This window comes from Pan paniscus, chromosome 16 (assembly GCF_029289425.2).
Source record: "Pan paniscus chromosome 16, NHGRI_mPanPan1-v2.0_pri, whole genome shotgun sequence".
Lineage (NCBI taxonomy): Eukaryota > Metazoa > Chordata > Mammalia > Primates > Hominidae > Pan > Pan paniscus.
This window is the reverse complement of record NC_073265.2, coordinates 21,586,709-21,613,439: the sequence shown is the minus strand read 5'-3', so window position 1 is coordinate 21,613,439 and position 26,731 is coordinate 21,586,709. Positions and strand designations below refer to the sequence as shown.

General features: G+C 39.6%; 1 protein-coding gene and 1 pseudogene across 4 annotated transcripts in view; both read left to right on the top strand.

Moving 5' to 3' along the window:
- FMN1 (formin 1) overlaps positions 1-26,731 on the top strand; it is a 431,150-nt gene that overhangs the window by 358,014 nt on the left and 46,405 nt on the right. The gene's annotated exons all lie outside the window — the stretch shown is intronic.
- Positions 1,665-20,789, top strand: LOC134729062 (microtubule-associated proteins 1A/1B light chain 3 beta 2-like; annotated as a pseudogene).

Here is a 26,731-nt window from a genome sequence, read left to right as displayed (position 1 = left end):
TTAGTGGCTGTGTCAGGGCCTTGGACTGCTGCTGTGCTTGCACAAATGGAGACTCATCACACATCTTTTGGACTATCGTCGTGCAAGCATGAGATAATGGGGACTGCTGGGCTCTCGAGATTTCTTCATGTTGTTTAGATTTCAGTCTTCGTGTCACAATCCTATTGTTCAAGCGTTCTGGCAACAGCCACTGTCATTCAGCTCATTTGGGAGAAAAAATAATAATTTGGATTCTGTTGCCTTGATTTTTTTTCTCATTAAACCATTTTTTAACGAGCAGGAAGTAGGACCAAGGCATAGAGATCTGTAGGGTAATATCTTTCCTTAATTAGCCAAATGCTGACAACAGAGGTCACCCAGTTGCAGGAGATTTTTGCCCTCCCGCTTTAAGCGGGGCTTTAAGCGGGCATGTGTGTTGTACACACAGGTTGGAGGCCAGGAGAGGACAGAGCCTGCAGTCAGGTCACTCGTAACCCCACGGCTGCTGCTGTTTGTGTTTACTTGAGCATTTCACTGCGCCTGCTATGTTTTCCTCTTGGATCCAGAATGCCAAGAGGGTCCCCTCAATCTGCCATTTATCTCCTCTTGAGATGCACAGAAATCGGGCACCAGTTGCTCAGTCTCCAGACTGTTCTCAGCATCAGACAATGGCCCTGTGTTTCCTTTGCTTTTTTTCCATACATTGGCCTCACCTCTCCGATTTTTTTTCTTTCTCCCCTTCTGCTTTTAATGTTTTCTCTCTTACCTCGGTTTGAGCGTCTGCCTTCTTTCATAGCTTTCTGTTTTCTCTCAGCATCTCCTCCACCCCCTTATGTTTTCGGTTTCTTGTGACTCGCTCTCCAGATTCCTTCATATTCAGGAATCACTGTCTTTGCCCAACATTGTTGTGAACGTGCCGGCCTTTTATTGTGGTTGTTCATCCCTTTCCCTCTTGCCTTCATTGCTCCCCGAGCCCTCCACCTCAGCCTCCTAAAACCTTTGAAGTTCTTCAGACTGGAAGTGTCTCTGGATCATGCTACATAAATGAGGCAATAGCACTTGGGATCCATTCAGCATGAGGACTGTGGAAATGATAGTCTTTGTCCCATTTTGCCCTAGGATGGGCATCTGTTGATGGGCAAGGAATTAACAGAGAGCACATCCCATTCTCTGTGACCAATCACTACTATTATTTTTCAGTTGTTCATTCAGCATTTATAAGTTATCTACTACATGTGAGACTCTGAGGAAAAAAAGAAGAATCAGACACTATTCCAGTCTAAAAGACCCTATATATCTGATGCAAAATCTTACTCCACCTTTCAGGAGCATTAGATATAGCTGATCAAATGATGGATTGAAAACTCCTTCTTGCTTTAGGCCCTAACCCTCTTTTGTCTTCTCTCTACTTCATGGGCATTCCTCAATCTCCTAAGCTGGTTCTTCATCTTCCCAATACCTAAACACAAGAGGGCTTCAGGACTCAGTCCATGAACCCCTTGCCTTATCACTGGGGTTGCTGAGGTGCATAGAACCTTGAGACTTTCTGATGGATCAAGCATATAATAAAGAGACTGAGGGAGACAAGAGAAGTCACTGTCGCCAGAGTTAGATTCACTGCCACCGCCACCCCCAGGAGCCGCCAGAACCCTTGTGTCGCCACCACCACCCAGATCCCTGCAACCATGACATCAGAGAAGACCTTCAGGCCACACCACACCTTTGAACAAAGAGTAGAAGTTTGACTTCTCCGAGAGCAGCATCCACCCAAAATCTTGGTGGTAACAGAACGATACAAGGCTGAGAAGCAGCTTCCCGTCCTGGATAAAGCAATGTTCCTTGTACTGGACCACATCAACCTGAGTGAGCTCATCAAGATCATTAGAAGGTGCTTCCAGCTCAGTGCTAATCAAGCCTTCCTCCTGGTGGTGAACAGAGAGACACAGCATTGTAGCAGAGTGAGAAGGATGAAGATGGATTCCTGTACATGGTCTGTGTCTCCCAGGAGACAATTGGAATGAAATTGTCAGTGTAAAACTGAAAAAAAAAATGCATCTATTTTAGAATTTTTAAACCCTTACCAAGGAAAAAATAAAGAGATGTTACCCACTGAGATCGATCAGTTCATCTAATCACAGATCGTCAAACAGTAGTGTTCCCACCTAGGAGTGTCAGGAAGTTGTGTTTGTATTTGAAGCAGAAAACTGGGCTCCAAGTGAGCACATTCAGCTTTGGAAACTATGTTATTTAACATAGGCTAGCTTGTTTTCAGATTTTAAAAGTTTAAAAAGAAAATACTTTGCATTCTAAAAAAAAAGAGAGAGAGACTGAGGGAGATGTATGCTCAAGCAATGGGTGTATCCTCTTGTTCTTCACCAAACAAGGGGAAAGTTTTACATTCATTTACATTCATTTTACAAGTTTGTAAGACATATACAGCTTAGGGAGAAAAATATGAAGGCCTCGGTTCTGGGGAGAAAACATGCAGGCATTTGTAGTACTGAGACTAAAAGTAAGGGGAGAAAGAGTTGCTGAGGTAAAGCTAAGTTAGAATATGAATTACTGCTACTATAAATGACACTAAATAGAACCTGTGAAAAAGGAGAAAATGTGAACTATACTATCCTCCTAAATAAAAGTAAATTATGATACCAAAAGCTTTTAAAAGTTTTGCCATTCCCAAACCGCCATGCAGTTGGCTTTGTGACTTTGGACACTCTCAGAGGGAAGGCATCACCTTTTAGAGTTTGTGAATTTGAATGAGTTTGGGTTTGTTTGGAAGCAGAGCTACATCAGAAATCTAGTCCCTTTCTTCCTAAAAGCACAAGGCTGCTAGTGAGCAGCCTTGTAATCCCAGCTGTGAGCAGTGGCTCACACCTGTAATCTCAGGACTTTGGGAGGCTAAAGTGGGAGGATCACCTGAGGCCAGGAGTTCAAGACGAGCCTGGGCAACATAGGGAGGCCACATCCTACAAAAAATTTTAAAAACTGGCTGGGCCATGATAGCATGCATCTGTAGTCCCATGTACAGAGAGGCTGAGGTGGGAGGAACACTTGAGCCCAGAAGATTGAGGCTGCAGCGAGCCATGATCATGCCACTGCACTCCGGCCTGGGTAACAGAGTGAGAACCTGTCTCAAAAAAATAATAATAATAAAATAAAAACAGAAAAAGAAGAACAGTGTGAAAGATAATGCATGAAAAGCTCTTTCTTTCTTCTTTTCATGACTTTACAAGCTTCACTTTCTGCCTTCCCATTTTGTACCACACGGACATTTACCACTGGGAATCTTCCTTGTCTGTGTCCCAAGGTTATCTGAACACCAAAGTTACACTTAAGAAGGAAAGGTTGTCAACTCAGGGGGATTGAAATAGAATTCCCTTGGAATCACCCATAACATCTATTTGAAAACAAACCATTCCAAACCATCACATCATGGAAATCACAGTCCATGGTGAGAAAACTGCCAAGTTTTTGAGGTTGCAACTTAGAACACACACCAAAAAAATGTGTCTTCATCTCCAAGCATCTTTGGTTTGGAAATTGGGATAATAGGGCATCTGATCAGGCTTCCTCAAAGAATATCCAGTATTTTCCCGGCTTCCGGCAGCAGAAACCTGGTTGGTGGTCTAAGCCAGAAAGAAAAAGATATTTCACGTTGGAAGAGGAAAATAATTCTAAGTTTATTTTTTTAGAGCCACGATTTAGAAAAAATAATAAAATAAGGGATGCCTCTTATTTAAAATCAGTTTTCATTGTATCTGAATAGTCTGCTTTCCCTTGTTCATGAGTATCTGTGATTACGTGGTCAGGCCTGACACGTATCCCAGCTAGGCTGGGTGACATCCCTGTGTCCTGCCCTCTCCTCCAGCTCTTCCTCATGGGCCTGCTCACTAGCAGCCTTGTGCTTTTAGGAAGAAAGGGACTGGATTTTCTGATGTTGCTCTGCTTCCAAACAAACCCAAACTAATTTAAATTCACAAACTCTAACAAAGGTGATGCCTTCCCTCTGAGAGTATCCAAAGCCACAAAGCCAAACTGCAATGGCAGTTTCAGAACAGCAAGACTTTTAAAAGCTTTTGGTGTCATAATGTTATCATTTCGAAGGGTTCACCTGAATAAAAGCCATAGATTTCTCTGTGTGGTGAGTATGAAGCACCCATTCTAAAATTAACCAAGGTGATCAGAGGGAACTAGGGCTTCTCCCCTTTAAACAGTGATTCTGTTTTCAAGATCAGTGGAAATAAGAAAAAGATGGAAAACTATTTGTTCAAAGAAAGGTACTACCTAGATTACCTTTATTTTCTCACTTCTTGATGCTGCTGCCTTGTCTTAGGGAAAAATTGCTGAAAATAATAACGGTGGGAGTAAGAGAGGGCTAAAAGGGAGATGAGTTTCAGCCACATTTGGAGAAAGGAAGAATTAGATGAACAGAGCTTGGATGATGGCAGTCGGTTTCTTTGTTTGGAGGAACTATTAATAGGCTTGATTTAGCCCTTGAGCTCCTGTTTTCTGTCTTTTGTTTGTGTTTTATCTGTCTGATTTTTTCCTCCTTGAGGCAGCTTGAAATGTGAAAGGGCAAGGGAACAGAGCTAACGTAGGGTGGAAACATGTTTATATGTAATTAAGGTCTTACTTCCTCAATTTGCTACTACTGAAGCCCAAGGGAGACCAAGTTCTGTTCCACACACCATGTGAGAGGAAGAGGTTGACTAAGATGAGTTAGGCAGCTTTATCAGCTTGTTGGTCAAGGGATGTAGGATCCTGAGATGGATTCAATATTTTGGTTGATATTAACAGAAATATAATTTTTAATTTTTTTCTGAAGAACCAGGCAGAAGTTTAAGAAAAGAGTTTACCATCCAAGAATTTAATTTGCTTTTCATCAGAGTATGACAAAACAGGCATGCTAGGGTCCAGCCTCAACTAACCCGAGTTGGTGAAAGGAAACAGAACTGAATTGGAAATAAATGCCAGGAGGTTCTGAGAATCAGAAAAAAAGATGAGAAGGGTCAGGGTGAAGATGACAAAGGGCGATGGTTCTCAAAATCCTGCTGCAGTGTGAGAAGTAGCTGCCTTTTAGTGTAAGGTCTGGGCTTATGGAGGAACCCAAGAGAGTAAGAATGGAGTCAGCAAATTCATATTTAAATGAATATGCCCACATTCCTTTGCCCTATTGATTCCAGAAGTTGAAATTGTGGCCTTTAATGTGTTTAAGCCCTTAGATCATTTGCTAAGAGTTCAGGGGGAGAAAAGCAGCTGGTTCATCTCTGGTATTTTCATATGGGTTTTCTTTACAGAAGTTACTCATAAGTGGTATTTTCAATGGAGACCTTCAGAAAAAAGATGCTTGGATATCTCATCAGGTTTCAGAGAAGTGTTCAGACTTGTTAACCCTTTTAACTCAGCTAAATGTCCATTAAACCATAAAACAAAGTCCATTACACTTTTGGGCCGGGGACTTGAGTGACTGACTGCTCCCTGGGATGTTGCTCATCTCCTGTATGGACTAATACTGGGGCTCATTAGATCATGGGGGTCAGAAGGCTCACTTCCTCTGTGCTTGGATGCTGGGGCTGTTTTGATGCTAGTTGGGTTTCTGTGGGTCTTCTCCCTTATCAGTAGAGGATACACCCCACTTCTCCAGATGAGTCCCTTATAAAACAGCTGCTGCTTCATAAGACATTCCCTTAACCCAAGCCCTTTCCTCCCTATCAGTTACACTAATTGAAGATCAAAACCATTTCCCCCCACCTCCCATTATGTATTTTCTACTTATCCTCTAAGAAAAGAATTACAGGTTAGGATTACTGTAGAAGTGGTAGCAGTCAGTAGAGGAATGACATCCTAAAATATGACCATTAGAGACGAGAAGAAATTAGAAAGCTAGCATGCAGTGGGCATTTAATAAACAGCTGCTGGCAGTGGTGGCGGTGGAGAAGAGCAGAGCAGAGGAGGAGGGGAGAGAGGAGGAGTTGTAAAGTGGGAAAAAGGAGCTAACACTTTAGAAGGACAAAATGGCGGCAAAAAAGTCTGTCCCTTGGTTTTCTCCCATTGACAAATCTAAGACTGATGATGTCTACCCTACTTCCTACCTCTCACAAAACAACATTAGAAAGCAACATATTTAGGTAACCCGGGGTCATAAAGGAGAGTTGAAATAGAAGCTTCAGCAAATAACCCCCGTATCATCAGGCCTTGGATTATCGGCAATTCCAAGCACTACCTGAGTCTCCATCTCAAAAAGCTCTTCCTTCTGCTGGCTGGAGTGCAGTGGCGCGATCTCAGCTCACTGCAACCTCCATCTCCCGGGTTCAAGCGATTCCCCTGCCTCAGTCTCCCAAGTAGCTGGGATTACAGGCACTCACCACCATGTCTGGCTAATTTTTTGTATTTTAGTAGAGACGGGGTTTCACCATGTTGGCCAAGATGATCTTGATCTCCTGACTTCATGATCTGCCCGCCTCGGCCTCCCAAAGTGCTGGGATTACAAGCGTGAGCCACCATGCCCAGCCCCCTCTGCCTTGAAAATACTCACAGCATCATCTCAACAGCCAATACACTGAAACCCCTCTCCACACTGAAGCACCGTTGTCTGTGAAGAAAAATTAGGGAAGCCATAGAGGAACAATAGCTCGTTTGCAAATTACAGCTTCATCAAAAGAAAAGTTGAGGCAGGCATATAGTATTTTATTTTATACACCACAAACAGACAACCCCTAGACTTGGAATTCAGAATTAACAAAAGCATTAAATCCATTGGGCTTTGAGAAGGGTCAATGTTTTTTCATATGTCTTCTCTGCTACCATTATTTGCATAACAAATCGCTGCAAAATGCATTCATGTCAGATGTTGGAAATAAACTCTTTGGGGTATAGCTATTTTTAAACAACCCATAGTTATACGGGTGTTTTTAAAACATTCAAAGCCTGAGTTTGTGTTTCAAATCATAAGTGATCACAGGAACTCTATATTGTTGGTCTGGTGCTGACCTACAGAACAGAGTCTGAAGTCCCTCAGAAATGATGATGTTTTAAAGAGTTACAAAAGTTCACATTGGCTGTAGATTAAAGCCCTGTATTTCTAGGCAGGTACACAGAAATCCCTGGTGCCAGTTTCTACCTCCACTTTAGAGAGCATTGAACTTTCTTTGCAAATATTCAAAATACTTCCCCACCAAAAGATTTTACTTACTGACACCGGGAACAGGCATCCCCACCCACATTCTTCATCCTTAAGAATCAGAAGTTAGAAAAAAAAAAAAAGGCTGCATTCTTTGAGATTATTTGCATGAGTGGATTATTTGTGTCAGTCTCTGAGAGATTATCTTCATAGTCTCTAGTCTACTTGTCCAAGCTTACTATTTCCACAAAAGATTTTTCCTGTGGTCTAGGGAGTCTCATGATTGCCTCCCTGGACCTATGCAATACCAACCTCCCCACTCCACACACACTTTCCTCCCCTGCAGCCTCTGCAAAGCCCTGGCTCCTGGGGCTCCTTGAGCTTGGACTGCCAGCTCCACTTCCCGTGTTCTAGGCAAGCAACAAATACCCTTCAAAACTGCCATCAAGCCCCACCTGTTTTATAAAAACTTCCCAAGCTTCCATGATATGTGCGTTATATTATTAGCAACGGTATTAGCCGGGTGCCTGTATTCCCAGCTACTCAGGAGGCTGAAGCAGGAGAATCACTTGAATCCAGGAGGTGGAGGTTGCAGTAGCCGAGATCACACCACTGCACTCCAGCCTGGGTGACACAGCGAAACCCTGTCTCAAAAAAAAAAAAAGTAAAAATAATATTAGCTAACATTTATTTAATACTCTCAGCCAAGTTTGATACTAAGTAATATCTCATTTCTCATTGAAAAAACAACCCTTGAGGAAAGCACTATTATTATCTCCATTTTACAAAGGAGGAAATTGAACTCAGATGGGCTGGATCTATGTGACTTAAAGGAGGGCCTCAATCAGGACAGGTTAAGAATCCAGCATGGGGGTTTGGTGCCTTGGACTAGAGTGGTTGAGTAAGTGGCGGGAGATTATAGTGGTGAGGGGTGTTCGGAGGATACGAACCACTAGACTTCTTGGTGGCTTGGATCCTGCCCTCCCGATCTGAAAGGTTACATTTCATCCCGTCTTTAGATGTCATTCGCACTACTTGAACACTCCCCAGGGCCCTCGCTGCTCCTACCCCTAATTGATCTCCACCTTTCTTCATATGTGAGTTCATATGACGACGTCTCCTCAGACAGGGAGGGCTTTTCTTACACATACTCCTGGGAAAATTAGGTTTCTACTCTTAATAATATAACTGCCCCTCTTTCTGTTACCTCTGTGGCACTTCTCTCAATTTTTAAATATTTGAGAAATTACTTAGCTGATACGAGAGGGAAGATGTCTATTTCACTCACTTTATTTATAGTATCCTCTTTACTTACCGTGCAGTGGTACCCAGTGAAATACAGGTTGAAGCTGTCCAAAAAAAGGAAGAATTGAAAGGAGTTCCTCCTCATTTAGATCATAAATGGAATGGAATTCCTTCGTAAAAGCAAATTCATCTAGAGGTGAAAACAGGAGTCAAAAAGGAAAATTAAACTATTTCAACCACTATCTCACCAAAAGAACAACTCCAAAAATGTGATCTGGAGGGAAAAACAATCAAACTAATGAAGAATAGAAGACAGTGAGTCAGGAGTGACTGTCGACAATAGGGGTGATTATTTTTAAAAATCTGTCCTTATCTAATGGTCAGTGGCACTCAGTTATATGGCCAGACACAAGAATTAGAAGATTTTAATCTCCTGTCATTTGTTATTTCATATCCAATAACTTCATTTACTTTTTTTTTTTACTTTACTTTATTTTTGGTCTTTGGCCTTCCAGATCCCCCAAATTTTGGATAGCCTCAATGTGGGATGATCCTGTATTCAGAGAAGTGAATTTCCCTTCACTAGTCCATTTGCTTTTAAAAATAAAGAAGACATTAAAATGAGTTGCAGATACAAGTAATCCTTATTTAGTTATTTTGCTTTCTCAACCAGCATAAGGTCTCTACATAAGGACAAAATTTGGATTCAGTACCTCCTAACTCTGCCACATGGGAGAGATGTGTCCCCTGTCATTTCTGTGTGGGTATTTGTCTAAATCTTGTCTCCCTTCCCACTACTGAGGTCTCACACCTTGGAGAGTTCTATCTAGATATAGAACATGGTTATATATGCTGGTAACAAAATAGTTGTAACTATTTTCCTCACTCACGAATCTTACCCTTTAAACAGGTAAAAGAGTGATTTACATGGATTGGCAGGAGTCAGAGAATCCTTATTGCTTTTGTAAGCTGAGACAATATGCCCAGTCCATACCAACACCAAATAAGGTATCTTGGAATGTGATTGCATCCATATGCTTTCAGCTCATGCAATATAGGCACAGAGAACCAATTTTAGGAAACTGGCCTCAAAGGAAGGCACGGGCTCTTGATTTGATTCCCACCGTTCTACTCCAGCAGCCACATATAGAGCCCTTAATATTAATTTTAATGTAAGTTGGAGGAAATTTTTCAATCTTTGAAAACTATCTTTCACCCCCCTCTCCTGGGGGCCTGTGTTATTCACCAGCTAGAAACACTAGCAGCTGGAAGCAGAAGATGGCTTGTCTAGTCCTCCTGGTTGCGTGCATTTAAAGAGCTGTAAGGTTGACAGAACTTTCGCCAGAGCGCATGTTTTTAACTTAGTAGGAAGAATAGCTTGGTCTCATAAACTGTTGTGCCATCTTAGATTATATATTGCGTGGCAAATTTTTGTTATTGGGTATTTGTCTAGTTACATCAATATTAACTAGAGTAGACCTTGAGAAAGCAGAGAAGGAAATTTTGCATCATTTGGGCTGGAGTTTTGCTATCCAGTTTCTGAGTTCTTACACATTGCATTTTGAGTCTGTGACCAAATGACCTGCCTCTTGCTCCAAGTAAGCAAATATTGACATTCTTGCCATCCACCAGTGTCTTTCCTCTCGGGGATGACAAAACATTCGATGTGTAGCAAATGTACATAGGTGCCAGCAGATAAAGAGTTTTGCTTTAGGTCATCTACCAGGAAATATTATATTTTACCTACCTATCTCCCTGTTCACTGGGAGGAATTCTGAAATCCTTAAGTAAAAGACGTTGAAACTACTAACGTGTTCCTTTGTTGTATCAATATTTCTAGTAGTCGGAATGTATGCTTTCTATTCCCAGTAATTTTATTAGGTTACTAAAAAAATATGATTTGGTTAAGAGGGAACATGAGCCAAGTGGTAGGGCTAAATCCCTTCTTTTGTCTGAGTCGTGACAATATTTTAACCGCAAATGTTTATCTTTCATCCTCAGGGGAGATGAGTAGCCTCTTTTTTGAATCATCCTCTGCAGAGTGCAGTAGATGCAAAGCAGTACTATTATCCAAATTGTTAGCTCTTACAGCCAAGCTAGAGTCTATTCACTGTTACAAAAACCCAGTGAGAAAAAAAAAAAACATGCTAAATGATAAAGAATTACAAAATCACATTTCAATTAGCTCCATTAATTTGGAAAATGGAATTTCCCTTTGTACGACTTGGAGTAATCAAAATTTACCAAATTAAGAAGAAATTCTGACATTCTGCACTACAGAAAGGATGAACTATATTGGGCTTACCATTCTGCATCCTAATTTTTAATATCTATTCATGTTGATACATATGGATCTAATTACTTTGTCTCTTTTTGAGACAGAGTCTCGCTCTGTTGCCCAGGCTGGAGTGCAGTGGTGCAGTCTGGGCTCACTGCAACCTCCGCCTCCTGAGTTCAAACGATTCTCCTGCTTCAGCCTCCCACGTAGCTGGGATTACAGGTACCTGCTACCATGTCAGCTAATTTTTGTATTTCACCATGTTGGTCAGGCTGGTTTCAAACTCCCAACCTCAAGTGGTCCGCCTGCCTTGGCCTTCCAAAGTGCTGGGATTACAGGCATGAGCCACCACACCCGGCCTGGGTCTGATTCCTTTTAACCACTATACATTATTCAGTTGTGTGAATAAACCATGTTTTTCTGTATCCATACCTCTTTCACTTCCTGTTCTTAAGTTAGTCACATCATTCTGGACCTCTGCTATAAAGGAGAGCCAGCAATCTGTATGTCCTTTTTTTTTTTTTTCTTGAGACGGAGTCTTGCTCTGTCACCCATGCTGGAGTGCAGTGGCGCCATCTCCGCTCACTGCAAGCTCCACCTCCTGGACTCACGCCGTTCTCCTGCCTCAGCCTCCCGAGTAGCTGGGACTACAGGTGCCCTCCACCACGCCAGGCTAATTTGTTTTTGTATTTTTAGTAGCGACGGATGTTAGCCAGGATGGTCTCGATCTCCTGACCTGATGATCCACCTGTCTCGGCCTCCCAGAGTGCTGGGATTACAGGCATGAGCCACCGCGTCCGGCCTGTATGTCCTTTCTTCATTGGGTCGTTAAAAAGATGAACAAGACAATAATGTGAAATGATTATAACTCTTTTGTTAGAAAGTGGTACAAACATGAAAACTAATGCTATTTTCTTACATGTTATGATTTTCATCTAGAACGACAAGATTCCTTGATCATTCTTTGTTTTATTTAAGTCAATAGTAGGTAATAATCCATTTGTGAAAGTGATGGGGATGTAAAATTAGACAAATGTGATTAGCTGGGCCTTAGCGCCACAAACTCTGCTCAAGATAATGCTGCCGAGACCCAAAGACAATCATTTTGTTGCTCATAAATGACAGTTTAAGCTGGGGAGTGGCTGAGGTCCAGCATTCTCCTTGGTTCCTAGATGGACGGTAAAGCTGCTTGGACCATAATTTTCCATCTTTCTTCTTGGAAAGAGTGACTGGAGGCCACTCAGTAAAGTGAAACTTGGAAATAAGACTTCTGTCTCACACAATCTGTTCATGAAAGGGAGCTATAAAAATAAACGCATATTCAGAGCCTAATGGAGATGTGGCAACAGGCCTGAGGACATGCCATCCCTGAATCCCCTCCTCTGATTCTCTTGTAGTTCTACTTAGTTTCAGAACATGATGAATGCATCAGTTGTAGGCAAATGTGTGTGTTTTCTCAGCTTGTTTATCTAGAAAGTAGTTGAAGGAGATAAGAATGAGTAGCTTTGGAAAGAGCCAGCACTAGGAAAACTGGGAAGGACATAAGAGAATAGCATTTCCACAGCTAAGATGCTATCTGGAAGCCGCCTGGAATATTGTAATGATAGTGTAGGATCATGTAGTGTTCTAATAGAAGGTGGGTCTCTCTTCGTTCCTACATACAAACTCCAAAGCAAACTCCTAGGTGAGTATGACTTAAGAATGGAGCAAAGCATTAGCATTAAATGGCAAGAAGTCTGGATTAAACATAGATGAAGAGAGACTCCCTTGTTGTTCTCACTACTTTCCTGGTTTCTCATTAAATTGGTCTGCGCTTCCCTGGGATCCTTTGATTCTGTTTTTGCCCTCTTTTCACTAAATCTTCCTTTAATTTCCTTTGGTTTGATCTGATGACATTAGCCCTTTCCATCAGTTTCTGAGCATACCCTTTTGGCTTGTTTCCTCTTTCTCCTTAAATCTCAGGGCAGCGTTTTTCCCCCAGGGAATTCGATCTCAGTGTCTTTCAACACCTTCACTGTTGGCCTGTAGCCTCTCAGGCTGCGCTAAGCAGGGCCCTGGGGAGTCTTCCACTCTCCTTGGAGAGCTGCTTCTCTATGGGCTGTGGGACACTTGACCTCACGTGTCTCCCCACCACCCTTGTGAAAGAAGCAGCCATTAGGCCCTCTTGACATGTGTGGGAAGCGCTATTCTGAGAAACACTCTAGGGACCCCACTGCTAAGTCAGTGATAGATTTTGACATCCAGAGGGAGGGTCAGCTCCCTTGAGTCTCACTTTGAGTGATTTCTAACTACTATTTCCATCATTCGAGTTTTGTTATCCAAACAGACCTTATCCAAAATGTGCTGTTATTACTACCAGTGTCATTGTTGTTTGACCTCTCAAAACTACTTATTCTAAACATCTCCCACACTGATTTTATATGTCAGGTCTAATACAATTTGGGGAAAAGGTTACTGAGTACCTAATCTTAACCATTCATTCTTTATGAATAGGCCCACAGTGTGTCAGATATTGTGCCGAGCAAAGACAAGAGACGGTCTCCTGGCTTAAAGATCTCACACCGTAGTCAGGAGAGCCAATCCTAAACAGACAACTGTATAATAGGGGAATGGCAATGAAAAGATTAGAGAAAATTTCTTCAGCCCATTTTTGAGAGTCTGCAGTGTGTCAGGTACTGTGCCAGGCATAGTTTATATAGTCACGAACAGGACAGATAAACTTATAATTAGCAAGCGCAAGAGACAAAAGAGCAAATAAGTAACCCATTATATAATTACAAATTGTGGAAAGTTTAGGTTTGGCTGAAGAGGGCTGGTATTAAGAAACCTACTTTAAAAGAGTAGGGAGAGTAGAACAGTGATGACATTTAAGTCTGGGAAGGAGCCAGTTATAGGAAGCATAGAAGAAAAACACATCGTACGCAGAAAGAACACCATGATTGGCAGCCCTGAGGCAGCTGAGAGCTTGGCATACTGAGAGATTAAGATGGGCGAATACAACTGGAACTAGGGCAGACCACCTAGGCAGGGCCCTGAAGATCATGAGACGGAATTTGGATTTTATTCTACAGGAAGCCTTAAAAGAATTTGTAAAATGAAAGTAACCTGACTACATTCATGTTTTAAAAGATTATTCTGGTTGCTGTGTAGACAAATAAATGCACAGAGGCAAAAGTAGATAAGGAAGTTATTGAAGTAGCTCAGGTGAAAAATGAGCATCTTGGACCAGGCTGGTGGAAATTGAGATGGAAAAGTATGGATGAATTCAAGACTATGTTTTTGAAGTAGAAAAGACAGGAATTGGATTTAAACATAGGAGTTGTACAAAAGGAGGAGCCAAATCCCAGGTTTTGATCATCTTAGTGAATGTCGATGCTATTTACTGAGGTGACTCAGACAAGGAAAGGAACAAATTTGTGTTATGGTAGACAACTCAGGGAATAATTGGAATTCCTGGACAGCTATTCATGTCAGGATGTTCAGCAGAGCAGGGAAAATGCAAATCTGATGTTGAGAATGTAGTTTGGAGTTGATGATAGAGATTTGAGATTCATCGGCAGAACGAGAGTAGCTGAATTTATAGCTAATTATAAAACAGAGGGCTGGGGCACGGTGGCTCACACCTGTAGTCCCAGCTACTCAGGAGGCTGAGGTGGGAGGATCACTTGAGCCTAGGAATTGGAGGCTCCAGTGAGCCTTGATTGCACCACTGTGCTCCAGCCTAGGTGACAGAGTGAGACCTTGTCTCTTAAAAGACAGAAAAGAGTCTAGAGAGCGAGCCTTGGAGCCTGAATATATTTAAGAGGGAGAAGAAGAGCCAGTGGCGGGAACAGAGCAAGTGATCAGAATGGGTGAGATAATTGACCAATGTTGAACATGACCCTACCTGACTTGCCACTGATAAGCATTTTTTCCTTGCAAATAAAATTTAAAAATACTGTTTCTGAAAATGTTCAAAAAACTCTAAAGCATTACCTATGTGTAATCTGTCAAATTCAGGTGGATATCTATCCACTCTGTGAGGTAAGCACGCACTAAGAGGACCATGTAAGAATCTGAGCCTCTGAAAACCAGTGTTGGGCTCCACGCTCCAGCCCAGGCAGACTTGGCTTTCATGGTATGAAGGAAATGGGACATGTTGCTTTTTAAATAGTACTCACAGTTATTAAATAACATGATTAATAATAACGTGACCAAAGATTTTTAAAAATTCCTTTTCCACCTCTCCCCTCTCACGGGGGGTACATTACACTATCTGTTGCTGGTGGCATTGCTGCCATCCCCAAGTCCATGTTTCAACTGTGTGTGGCTTCCAGCACTTCAGTGAAATCTTATTTAATCACACATGCCATTTTATAGAACTGTAAAGAAGGGAGCACATGGCTTTTGGCAGGGGCACACTGTTCCAATGTGGTCTTCCCTATGTTTGCAGTAGGATGTTACAGCTCCAGGCTCCATGCCTTCCACCTTGTGAGTTCACAGAAGCCTGTTCTGTGAAGAATACTTTTCGAATATGAAAGTTACCCACGCAGCATTCTGGACCATGGGTGTGACTAAACCTCCAGCATGAGTTGGAATAGTAGGTTTCAGGGGCTTTGTTTCCACATAGTGCCTTTAAAATTGGTATTTTTAAAATGGTTATGATTGTACCACCATGTCCTTATTTATGATAATAGTAAAATTACTACTTTAGCATTTTGTTGGTTTAAAACTCTTTAAAAATGCTCAAAACATGTAAGAACTGTCATAGAATGTATGTGAGAGGAAACTTAAAACTTTGAGTTTTAAAATTTAAGCAGTTTTCTTGGAATAACGGCATTTGTGAGAATTTTCTCATTCTGCAGAGATGACCTCTTTGGGCACACCTTGGTGTAGGCAATAACAATAGAAACTCTCGGCCGGGCGCAGTGGCTCACACCTGTAATCCCAGCACTTTGGGAGGCCAAGGTGGGCGGATCACGAGGTCAGGAGATCGAGACCTTCCTGGCTAACGGCCTGAAACCCTGTCTCTACTAAAAATACAAAAAGAAATTAGCTGGGCATGGTGGTGGGTGCCTGTAGTCCCAGCTACTCGGGAGGCTGAAGCAGGAGAATGGTGTGAACCCAGGAGGCAGAGCTTGCAGTGAGCCGAGATTGAGCCACTGCACTCCAGCCTGGGTGATAGAGCAAGACTCTGTCTCAAAAAAAAAAAAAAAAAAAAAAAAAAAAACCAGTAGAAACTCCCTGTTTTTGAGACAGACCATGAATGGGGGCTCATGGGTAGGAGAGAAAGGGCAGTGCCTTGGGTAACTCAGGATATGAGTGAGTACCCTGCCCCATGGAACATTCTGCCCTCCTCTGTTCTCCCCAACATAGAGTAGCTGCAGCATATTGTCCTACTCTTGTACCCAGTGGTGAGACTCAACTAGCAAGATTGGTTCCCTGTCCAGAATCAACAGAGGAAAGCCAAGAAACTCAACAAACAGGAGAATTTACACCTGAAAAAACATGCTTGTAGGCAGAACAGATATTCAGAACATGTGTGTTTTATAATCTCAGAGAACTATAAGATACAGACACCTTCATAAAAAAGAATCCAGTAGAGAATATAGAAATTAAAATTTGAGTTGATGAAATATTTTTAAAAGACAGTAAGAAATACTCAAATAATGCAAGATTACTTCCCAGAAATGAAAAGACATTGCATCTCTTATTGAAAGAGCCAACAGAGGCAATGAAAAATTAATGTACACATATGTGCACCCTTAATTCTTTATAACGAACCTTGAGAAATCAAGGCTTTAGAAAAATGCTGAGAGACAAGAAACTTCTGAGCAGCAACACTGGATACAGGAAAAAAAAATGGAGTAATAAGTGTAAAGTTCTGAGGGGAAAAATATCAGAACCTAGAATTCTAAATTTAACCAAACTGTCATTAAAGTAAATGAGAAAAGTAAATTCTTTTGAGAAACGCAGAGCCTAGAAAGATTACTAATCGTAGATCATCTTTTTTGTTTGTTTGTTTGTTTGTTTGTTTGTGACAGACTCTCACTCTGTCACCCAGGCCTGGAGTGCAGTGGTGCAATCTCGGCTCACTGCAACCTCCACCTCCTGGGTTCAAGTGATTCTCCTGCCTCAGCTTCCTGAGTAGCTGCAATTACAGGTGCATGCCACCACACCTGGCTTATTTTTGTATTTTTAGTAGAGGCGGGGTTTCACCATGTTGGCCAGGCTGGTCTCGAACTCCTGATCTCAGGTGATTCACCTGCCTTGGCCTCCCAAAGTGCTGGGATTACAGGTATCTCACAGATCTTCTCTTGAAGTTGTACTTCTTCAAGTTGAAAATGAATCTAGGAAAAAGTGGAGTAGCAAAAGGTATAATGAGCAAAGACATTTATAAAATAATGGTGAAAGCATTACTAATAAAATGTAAAGCATTTGTGTTTGATAATGTGGAAATAAAATTGCAGGTGATATCAAAATGGGATGAGGCATTGGATGTGACCGTAGAATTTAGGAGGAGAATGAAAGGAAAAGCAAGCCTCCCTTATATTGTTCCAGGTTAGGATATTGAGATATAATTAGCTGTGGATAACCTTAAAATCACAGGTATAATGGGTGTTAAGATTTAAGTATTAGCCGGATGTGGTGGCTCATGCCTGTAATCCCAGCACTTTGGGAGGCTGAGGCAGGTGGATCATGAGGTCAGGAGTTCAAGAACAGCCTGGCCAAGATGGTGAAACCCCATCTCTACTAAAAATACAAAAATTAGCTGGGCATGGTGGCGGGCGCCTGTAGTCCCAGCTACTTGGGAGGCTGGGGCAGAGAATTGCTTGAACCCGGGAGGTAGAGGTTGCAGTGAGCCGAGATTGTGCCACTGCCCTCCAGCCTGGGGTGACAGAGCAAGACTCCATCTCAAAAAAAAAAAAAAAAAAAAAGATTTAAATATTTATTAGTCAAAAAGTTAGAATTTATCATGTTCAAACCAGTAAAGGAAAAATGAAGCAAAGACAGTTTGGTGAATCCAACAAAAGTTAGGAAAAGGTGAAAAAGTAAATAGCCAGCAAGCTTGGTGAAGAAAAGTACAAAATAAATATGAGGATTAATCTAAATATATTCATAATCAAAATAAACACGAATGGACCAACTTTACCCAGGCAGCTGAAAGGAAAAAGAAATGACTCATTTAAACCTGAGAGAGGACAAGACAATCTGCCATTATTTGGATACTCTGATTTGATTATCTCTTAGAAAATCTGATTATCTCTTAGAAAATTATATCTTAGAAAATCTGTGATATTTGAACAGTGTTTATCCATCTCCAACAACAACAACAAAACTGCCTCACACAATTTCAAATAATAATCTAAAGGACAAAAGCAAAACCAAAAATATAAACAGTATTAAAATACGAGACCTCTTTATTACCTTGGGAGTAGACGAGACCTTCTTGCAAATGATTTAATCAGCAAAAGACATGAAGAGTATTTATGAATTTGACTGTTTCAGATTTAAATTTAAAAATGATAAACGTTGTAAACAAAGTTAATAGACAAGCAAAAGCATGGGAAAATATATTTGCAAAATATTTAACCAAGGGTTGGTACCAAAATCTGTGTGATTTGCAGAATTTTAAAAGTTTGACAAAACAATTATCAACCTTTAGTAGTATTAAATTATACTATCATTGTGGAGGACTGACAGTCTCAAATAAATTAAAACTATGTCTACCTGATAACGCTAACAAATCTACTTCTCTATGTCTGTCTTAGAGAAACCTTGCATGTTTGCACAGGGACACTCAGAAGTTCTGGAAGGATACTCCCAAAATGATAACAGTACTTGAGTTGTAGAAGATAACTATATATATATGTGTTGGGGGAGACAGAGGGTGTGATGCAGAGGGTTATCAGGGGGACTTTATCTGTAATGTTTTATATTTTTATAAGGAGAATGCATATAACCTAAATTAGTTAAGGATTAATTTTGCAAAATATTTAAGAGTGGAAGTTTTATTTTCAGTTTCATAATAGAATTAAAGCCTGTCTCTTTGCAGTTAAAAGAAAAAGTGGCCTGTCTGTTAACGCAAAGTTTCAGGTTGAGCCCGCTTTTTATGTAATCATGAATCTCTGTTACTCAGTTCACTTTTTATAATAGAGGGAGTTTTTAGATGAGAAGTTTATATACACCCTTCACGTTGTAATCATGAATCTTTGTTACTCAGTTGACTTTTTACAATACAGGGAGTTTTTAGATGAGAAGTTTATATACACCCTTCAGGTTGTATTGATGGATTTTGGTTGGAAGTCATCTGCGTTTATCTTTAGGCATATCAGTTTTAAATGTTTAAATATCTGTAATTATTTTGTTTAACACTGATGTAGCTGGACGTATTATTCAGTCCACCATTTGAGATGGTAAAATCTTAAAAATACATCAAAGGCAGATTATTCTCGCCAGTCGTGTTTCAAGTATGCAAAAAATGGTAGGTAATACATTTACATTTTTAATTTCATTATATAAATGACATTAAACTAACCATAAAATAATTGCCAATAATAACAGCATTGTTTCACTGAGCTTCTATACATGACTGTGAGTCATTTTTCCTCGTCAAAATGAGAAGTGGTTTTTTTTCTTTCTTTTTTATAAAATTAGATCCTAAATGCCCAACTTTTGACCATATTTTTCTTCTGCTTTGGAATTTTTTTTCCTATCAGTCATTATATTTCTTTAGGAAACGTCTTTAAATTTTTTTAAGGGAAGGAACAAAGCTAGCAAAGAAACAGATGTGTCCCATATAAAATATGCAATAAATCTTGTCCCACAAATTCTTTGCTCTGAACTTTCTGACAGAAACTGTCAAATATCCACTTTAATTCAGGTATAAAATGTTCACTCCATGTCATGGCGCCAACCACCATATGCCAGAATAAAGTTAGTGACCAGCCATAAAAACAGCAGCATAAGCACCTTTGAAACGGTACAAGTCATCGTGGGTGAGAACGACCCATATAAATCCATAGGGAATTAATCTTGGCTTTGCTACTATCCTGCTGGGCATTTACAACAAGCTTCTACTCCCACACAGCAGAAGTAGTAATACTTTTTAAAAGGAGAGAGAAAATAAGAGAGCCGTATGTCCACCTAATGAGCTTGTTGGTTGGGGGAAGGGGGTTGCATGGATCAGAAAGCAGTAGGTTTTCCTCCCCCTCCTCGGAGCTCTGGAATCCCCTTGAAGAGGCAGAGCTCAGCCTCAGTTGAACATGTGGGGTTCTTCTTCAGCTCGCCTTGCCTGCCTTCGCAGATCATGTGAAACCAATCTCCCTGAAGTGCAATCACAAGGAATGGCTTCAGCTTCATAAATCATTGTTATCATCCCACAGGAAGAGGTAATGCTATGGTTTTTCTCCAGTAAAACATTTCAAGCCTCTGGTTTCATGAGCCTTTTTTTTTTTTTTTTTTTTTACTTTCTGAAATCAGCTTCGTGCCACTTATGCAATTAGCTTCAGGCTCCTGCGTACAGGAGATGGTGGCACTTCTCCAATTTGCATAATATTTGAACATTTTACCCTCTCAGATTTCGAGGGAGATCTGTTTCCTACTGAATGCGTGCTTGAGTGTGTGGCTTGTCATATACACAGAGGCTTCACATTTGCTTCCAAGAATGTACTGATCCTCAATATTTTTTGCATTAAGGGTATTTTCTTTATACTATATTTTTCAAATACAGAATAAGTAGTATATATTAGGTTTAAGCACAGGATAAAGAAATCTCAACTTACTTTGCAGTTTTAGACACTATTTTAAAATGCACTGGTAGCCATGTAAAACATTTCTCTAAGGCGCAAAAATAGGAAGACTAAAGGGTGAAGCAATGGATGATTTCCAAGTTAAATCAAAAGATAAAAATCTGCCTTAATTCTATTTGGTAATATTTTAATAATCCTTCATAAACACTTCTTTCCTACAAGATCTCGTTTAGGAAGAACTGTCAAAAAATTATTCTGAAATGCTTTCATGAGTTTCTAGAAAATGTTGTTTGAATAGGTTCCATACTCACTTTGAAATAAAGGCTAATTTTTCAACAATTATTTTTAATAATTGTAAATTTAAATATAAATTAATTATAAAAGTATTCATTTAGAAGTTGACCTATACCTATACCTTTATGTTAAATAAAAAGCAAGGGAAAAAATGAAAAAGCAAGAAAGGACATTACATTCAATATAATTTCAACTATATAACTAAAGCACAAATGAGTGTGTGATTATAAATATATACATTTATGAAATGAATCAGCATATTAATAGTGGCCGTTGCTCAGAGAAAGTCTTATGCACTGCTTTTATTTTCTTATTTATATCTTTCTCAAATGTTCTACAATGAGGATTTATTACTTGTAAAATCTGGGGAAAATACAAAGGTTTGATAAAAAGCAGGGAAAAAGTGACCCACTGTAACATTCATTCTTATTGAATGTATTGTTAAATTGTTACCATATCAATGTGATTATTCAACGTTTGTACAAATTTTTCTTCAACAAAAGCTTTTTCTCTGAGGATGACAGTTATGATTGAAAGGTGACTGGAGGATTCCACCTGGAATTCTGATAAATTCACTGTCAGCACTTTCACCTCGACTTAAAGCAGTGTGGTCACTTTAAAAACCAAGCCTCATTTCTTTATTTCCTTTTACTGGCTCTGATAATGATTGCTTCTGCTAATGGTTCATCTACTGGTGGAACAGATCAAATGTTCTTTAATGTGGAAAATATCTTCTGCAGCATCCTCTTTGGGAATCCCAGTTCTCTCAGCATTTTCTTTTCCTGCAAATATCACCCAAGAGACAGATTATGACCTTCATCACACCTAGATACTTGGTAACATCAGAGCTCTTGAAGTCATCGTGGTAATTCTTGGGTACCATTTCTAGTGGACCCGTTTTAAACCTCCAGCTATGACAAACCCTTGACCAAATGAAATAAAAATGGGTTAAAAAGTAATTTGATGTTGTAAGCAATAGCCAATATTAGGGAAGTTAGACTTTTGTCGGGTTCTATGGCCATGTAAATTCAGTTTCCTAAGTACATTTAGCCTTTGCCAGGGTTTTAAAAGAAGATTGATTTAAGGATAGCAATGGCTATTTCATGATTATTTACAGGACGTTCTGGTAGTCTATTCATTTTTATGACTAAACATCTGAACAATTATTTTTCTAGAGGGAGAGCTTCAGCTATTTAACAAATGTGTTAAGCTACACAGATGTCAGAGGTTTAGTGTAAATAGATCTAGAACAAGAAATTTCCTTTGTCAAGGTATGATGCTGTATATTGTAAATCATGTATAAGTATGGCTTCTTTCTTCTCTTAGTTTTTCTTTAGTTAACGTCAGTCTTAAGCCATTAAAATCTCTGACCATGCCTAATAGCTTTTTATCTGAATTTTACTCTTTATAATGTGATTGAAACTATTCTTAATATTGGATGTCCTTCTGAACAATTTGTAAAAAATATGTAGAATGGTTACTTTATAGAGATTGTAGAATTTCATGTTGCCTGTGAGTATAAGCTGTGAATAAAGGACTTTAATGTGGGTGACTGCCCAATGAAATTTAACTTATCCGTGACAATGGTTGTTTTTCTGTTATGACTTATTTCTCTATTGTTCCACTGTAGTAATATGACAGTTTTACAGTTTTTCAGCAGGAACCTATAAAGAATCACAGTGTGGCCTAGTGAAAACTAGTCGGGAGTCAGGGGACAGCTTCTTTCTTTTTTGCCCAAAACTATTTGTATGACCTTAGGCAGGTCACTCGCTTTCAAAGTGCTCTGCAGCTGCCTCCAAACAGCATCTGTTGTTTCTTTTTCTGATTATATTAAATGAGCCCCTTTCTTCAAAAAGCAACTAAAAACAAATGAAAAACAAAAATCCTCTTAACCAGAGAGGCAGAAATAGCAACCATAATATTTTGGTATGTTACCTTCTGACTCTTTTATGGATTCAATATTTTGATAACTATATATATAATGTGTGTGATATACCTTTTGACGTAACTTTAGGCACATCATGCCACTGCTTTATATTCTTTATTTATAATTTTGTCATAGCATTTTCCCATGATATTTTTTGCAAGCACGTTTTGTGGTATGTGGGTCTAGGAAGTGTGCTTTAATCCTTGGGAGCTTAGTGTAGGGATACACGTATTACTAAGGAGAAACAGGGCGCTGAAATTCCCCAGAGAAGTTTCACAGGAACCCAAGAAAGGCTGCACAAGCAAATGTCACTGGATTACAAAGAATTATAGTGATGGTGGTAGTCATTATCATAATCGATATTTACTTAACTAATGTGCCAGGTGCCATGGCCGAGCACCTTACAAACATCTCTTTTAATTACTACAGCTGTCGAATGTAGGCTGTATCATTACTTTCATTTATAGATGAGAAAACTGAGTCTTAGCCACATTAAACAACTGACCCAGTGTCAATAGTTAGAAAGTAATGGAGCACTTGGAAGCTTCGGCTCCACTGTTAATCCACAGTGTAGAACCTAAGAATTTAGTAGCATAGCACCTGGCATACTCTGAGTATTCAGTGAATGTTCATCACCATCATTACCACCACCACCACCAATCTGACTGTGCTAGGCCATTGTATTAGACTACTTTATAAGCATTAGGTTGACTGTCCTTGGATCTTAGTTGTAGCTATGGCTGGTGAAGGGAAGGGGACACACACTCCAGTATGTGATTCCGTTATTGGAAAATCCACTATCTATTCAGTCTCCTATTATTGTTTAACTTAGCTTGTTTTTAAACTATAGCATGAGGGGTTTATATGAGGTAATTTCTTAAGTTTTGTATAGCTCCATAGTTTTCAAGTGTAAGGTTTCATTTTATCCAGTGTACATATGTACAAGTTAAAGTCTGAAGAATGAAGTATTGGCCCTAAATATCATAGATAATCATCAGAGGCAGTTATGGGAAACCCAAAGAAGCTAGTTGGAGAACTTTTTCTTCCATTAAAAAAAATTAACATGAGGTGCTTTCTTTCTTTAGATTTGCTGAATATCTAGTACTAAAATGCTATGAGATTAAAAAAATGAGAGTTGCTTTTGAAGAACACTAATTTAAAGAAGAAATAAAAATAAACATGCAGGCCGGGTGCGATGGCTCACGCCTGTAATCCCAGCACTTTGGGAGGCTGAGGCGGGCAGATCACGAGGTCAGGAGATCGAGACCATCCTGGCTAACACGGGGAAACCCCATCTCTACTAAAAATACAAAAAATTAGCCGGGCGTGGTGGCGGGCACCTGTAGTCCCAGCTACTTGGGAGGCTGAGGCGGGAGAATGGGATGAACCCGGGAGGCGGAGCTTGCAGTGAGCCGAGATCGCACCACTGCACTCCAGTCTGGGCGACAGAGCGAGACTCTGTCTCAAAAATAATAATAATAATAATAAAATAAAATAAACATGCAGCCTGTTACCACTTTGCTCATGAACCTGCTACAAATTCACACTTTTGTGGACATTCTCACCAATTAATAAAGCAACAAGTTACCGATTTATAAATACTAGGTTTATAGTCTCAAGTGCTAAGCATTTGAATACAAAGTTTGAAAGAAAAAGGCCGTAGTCCATGCCTTTCAGAAATTATACACCTTCAGACTAGTGCTAATGTTAAGATGAGACAGAGTTGTCTGGGAAAGAAGAGCTTCCTCCAAATTAGAATACCTGCAATTTATCACCAAATGGTTATCCAGAGCCTTGTGATTGTAAACCCCATTGCTTTTGAAATTTCACTAAGGTTCTTGATGAAACAAAATGCAAGAAGCCTTCTTTTAAAAATTTAGCTTCTTTGCAATTCCTAATATTTCCTAAATGGTGTCTGCTGTCTGAATGATGAGGCTATAGAGTTTAGTTTCCTTACATGACACCTGAAATACTTCTAAAGTATTGTATAAGGTCAGACCCTTCCCGTTGGGAATGAGATGGCTGGGAGACAAGGTAGACATTACAAGGAAACAGGATTTATGTATAATTATTTTTTAATTACAAGGAAATAGATTTATGTATAATTATCCCTTAAGTGAAAATTATATTTTATAAATATGCTTGTTTAGAAATATCTGTGAAAAATAACTAAGGAAAAGCATTTTACAAAAGACATCTGTCACTTCTATTAATGCTGATAAGTTAAAGACATATATGGGTCTAGAAGATGGTATAACTTGGAGAATTTCAGGCCCTGTTTGAGAATGTGACCACCTGACTCCCATTAATGTTAATGAGTCTCTCACCAGATCATTCTGAAATTGTACCCCCACGGTCTGTTTTAAAGCATCAAGAGTCAGGAAATTTAGAGTGAAAGCTGAAATTCCATCTTGGAACTTTCTCTCTGATGTATCTATTCCTATGGAAGATGTGTAGTACAGTGCAGCTTCGAAATACCACCTCGGTGTTTGGGAGTCCTGGAGAAAAATGCTGCCCCTTGGGAAGCAGCAGGGAGCATTGGAAAATGTAGATTATTAGTCACATTATTAGCCAAAATTATTAAATTATTAGTCAAAAGGCCTGGATTCTGTGACTATTAGTGTAATCCAAATAGTCGCTTCATCTACTTGGCTATCCATTTTCTCCACATTGAGATTAAATAGCTGGGCTAAGTTATAGCAAGGTTAAGGTTATACTGTCTTATCAACTTCATCAAGGAATTGCATCTGTGTCACTCGAAGCCAAGATGTTTCTGCATACAGGTAGTTGTGCAGCATTGAGGGACTTCACTGGACTACACAGAAGCAGAGGAACAAAAGTAGTAGAATATCAGCCACAAATCAAATGATTGCCTTTAAGAAGAATGAGCAAAATCCTTCATAAAGTCTGAAGGCCAAGTGTTTTGTCAGTATTGTAAATGGTTGAAAGACTTACCTTGGGGCAAAGCATCTCATCTCTAGTGAAAATATATTGGAAAAAAAAAAGTGAGTTTACTTCTGAAAAAGTGTGGGTAAATATACTTCATTTAGATCCCAATTATACTTGTGTCCGATTACCTCCTAGAACTGTGACTTGATAAAATGTTTACTTTTGCAGTAGTTACTATTGATCACAGACTAGATGTATAATGTGGTTAAGTGTTTGAGATTATGGTCATCCCTCAGTATCTGTGGAGGATTGGTTCCAGGACCCTTATGGATATTAAACTCTACAGATGCTCAAGTCTCTCATATAGAATGGTGTCATAATTGCTATAACCTACACCCATTCTTTAAATCATCTCTAGATTACTTATGATACCTAATACAATGTAAATGCTATATAACTAGTTGTTAGACTGTGTTGTTTAGGGAATGACAAGGAAAAAAAAAGCGTGTATATGTTCAGCACAGACACAACCATCCATTTTTTCCCCAAATGTTTTCAGTCTGCAGTTGGTGGAATCCATAACCCACAGATACAGAGGACCAACTGTATATTGTGACCTCTGAAATTGTACCTGTCACCTATACAAATTATTATTACAGTCACCAGAGAATATAAATGAATACATGACACCTGAAATATTTCTATTGTAGAAGGTCTGACCCTTTCTATCGTATGCAAACAGCACTTTGTAATTCATGTTGTTATACCAATAAGATATTTTACGAATATCATCGTACTAGATTTAGAGATACAGGCTGAGAATCTCTAATCTGAAAATCCAAAATGCAAAATGCTCCAAAATCTGAAACTTTTTGAGCACTGACATGACATGAATAAACTGTCTGTTGCGCACCTGCGTTTTGACAAGACCCATCACTTGACTTTATGTGACGGTCTCGGCCAAAATGCAGGAGCACAATAGACAGTTTTTTCAGTGTCCTTGAGGGAAGAATAAAATTACCTTCAAGCTCTATGTATAAGGTATATATGAAACATAAATGAATTTCATCTTTAGACTTGGGTCCCATCCCCAATGTATTACATTATGTATATGGAAGTATCCCAAAATGTGGGGGACAAAAATTGAAATTGGAAACAATTCTGGCCTCAGGCATTTCAGATAAGGAGTACTCAGCCTGTATAAAAGTGTAAATGACTTAATATTATAAGTCACTTGTAAGTTTGATTGCCTCAGGACTCACATT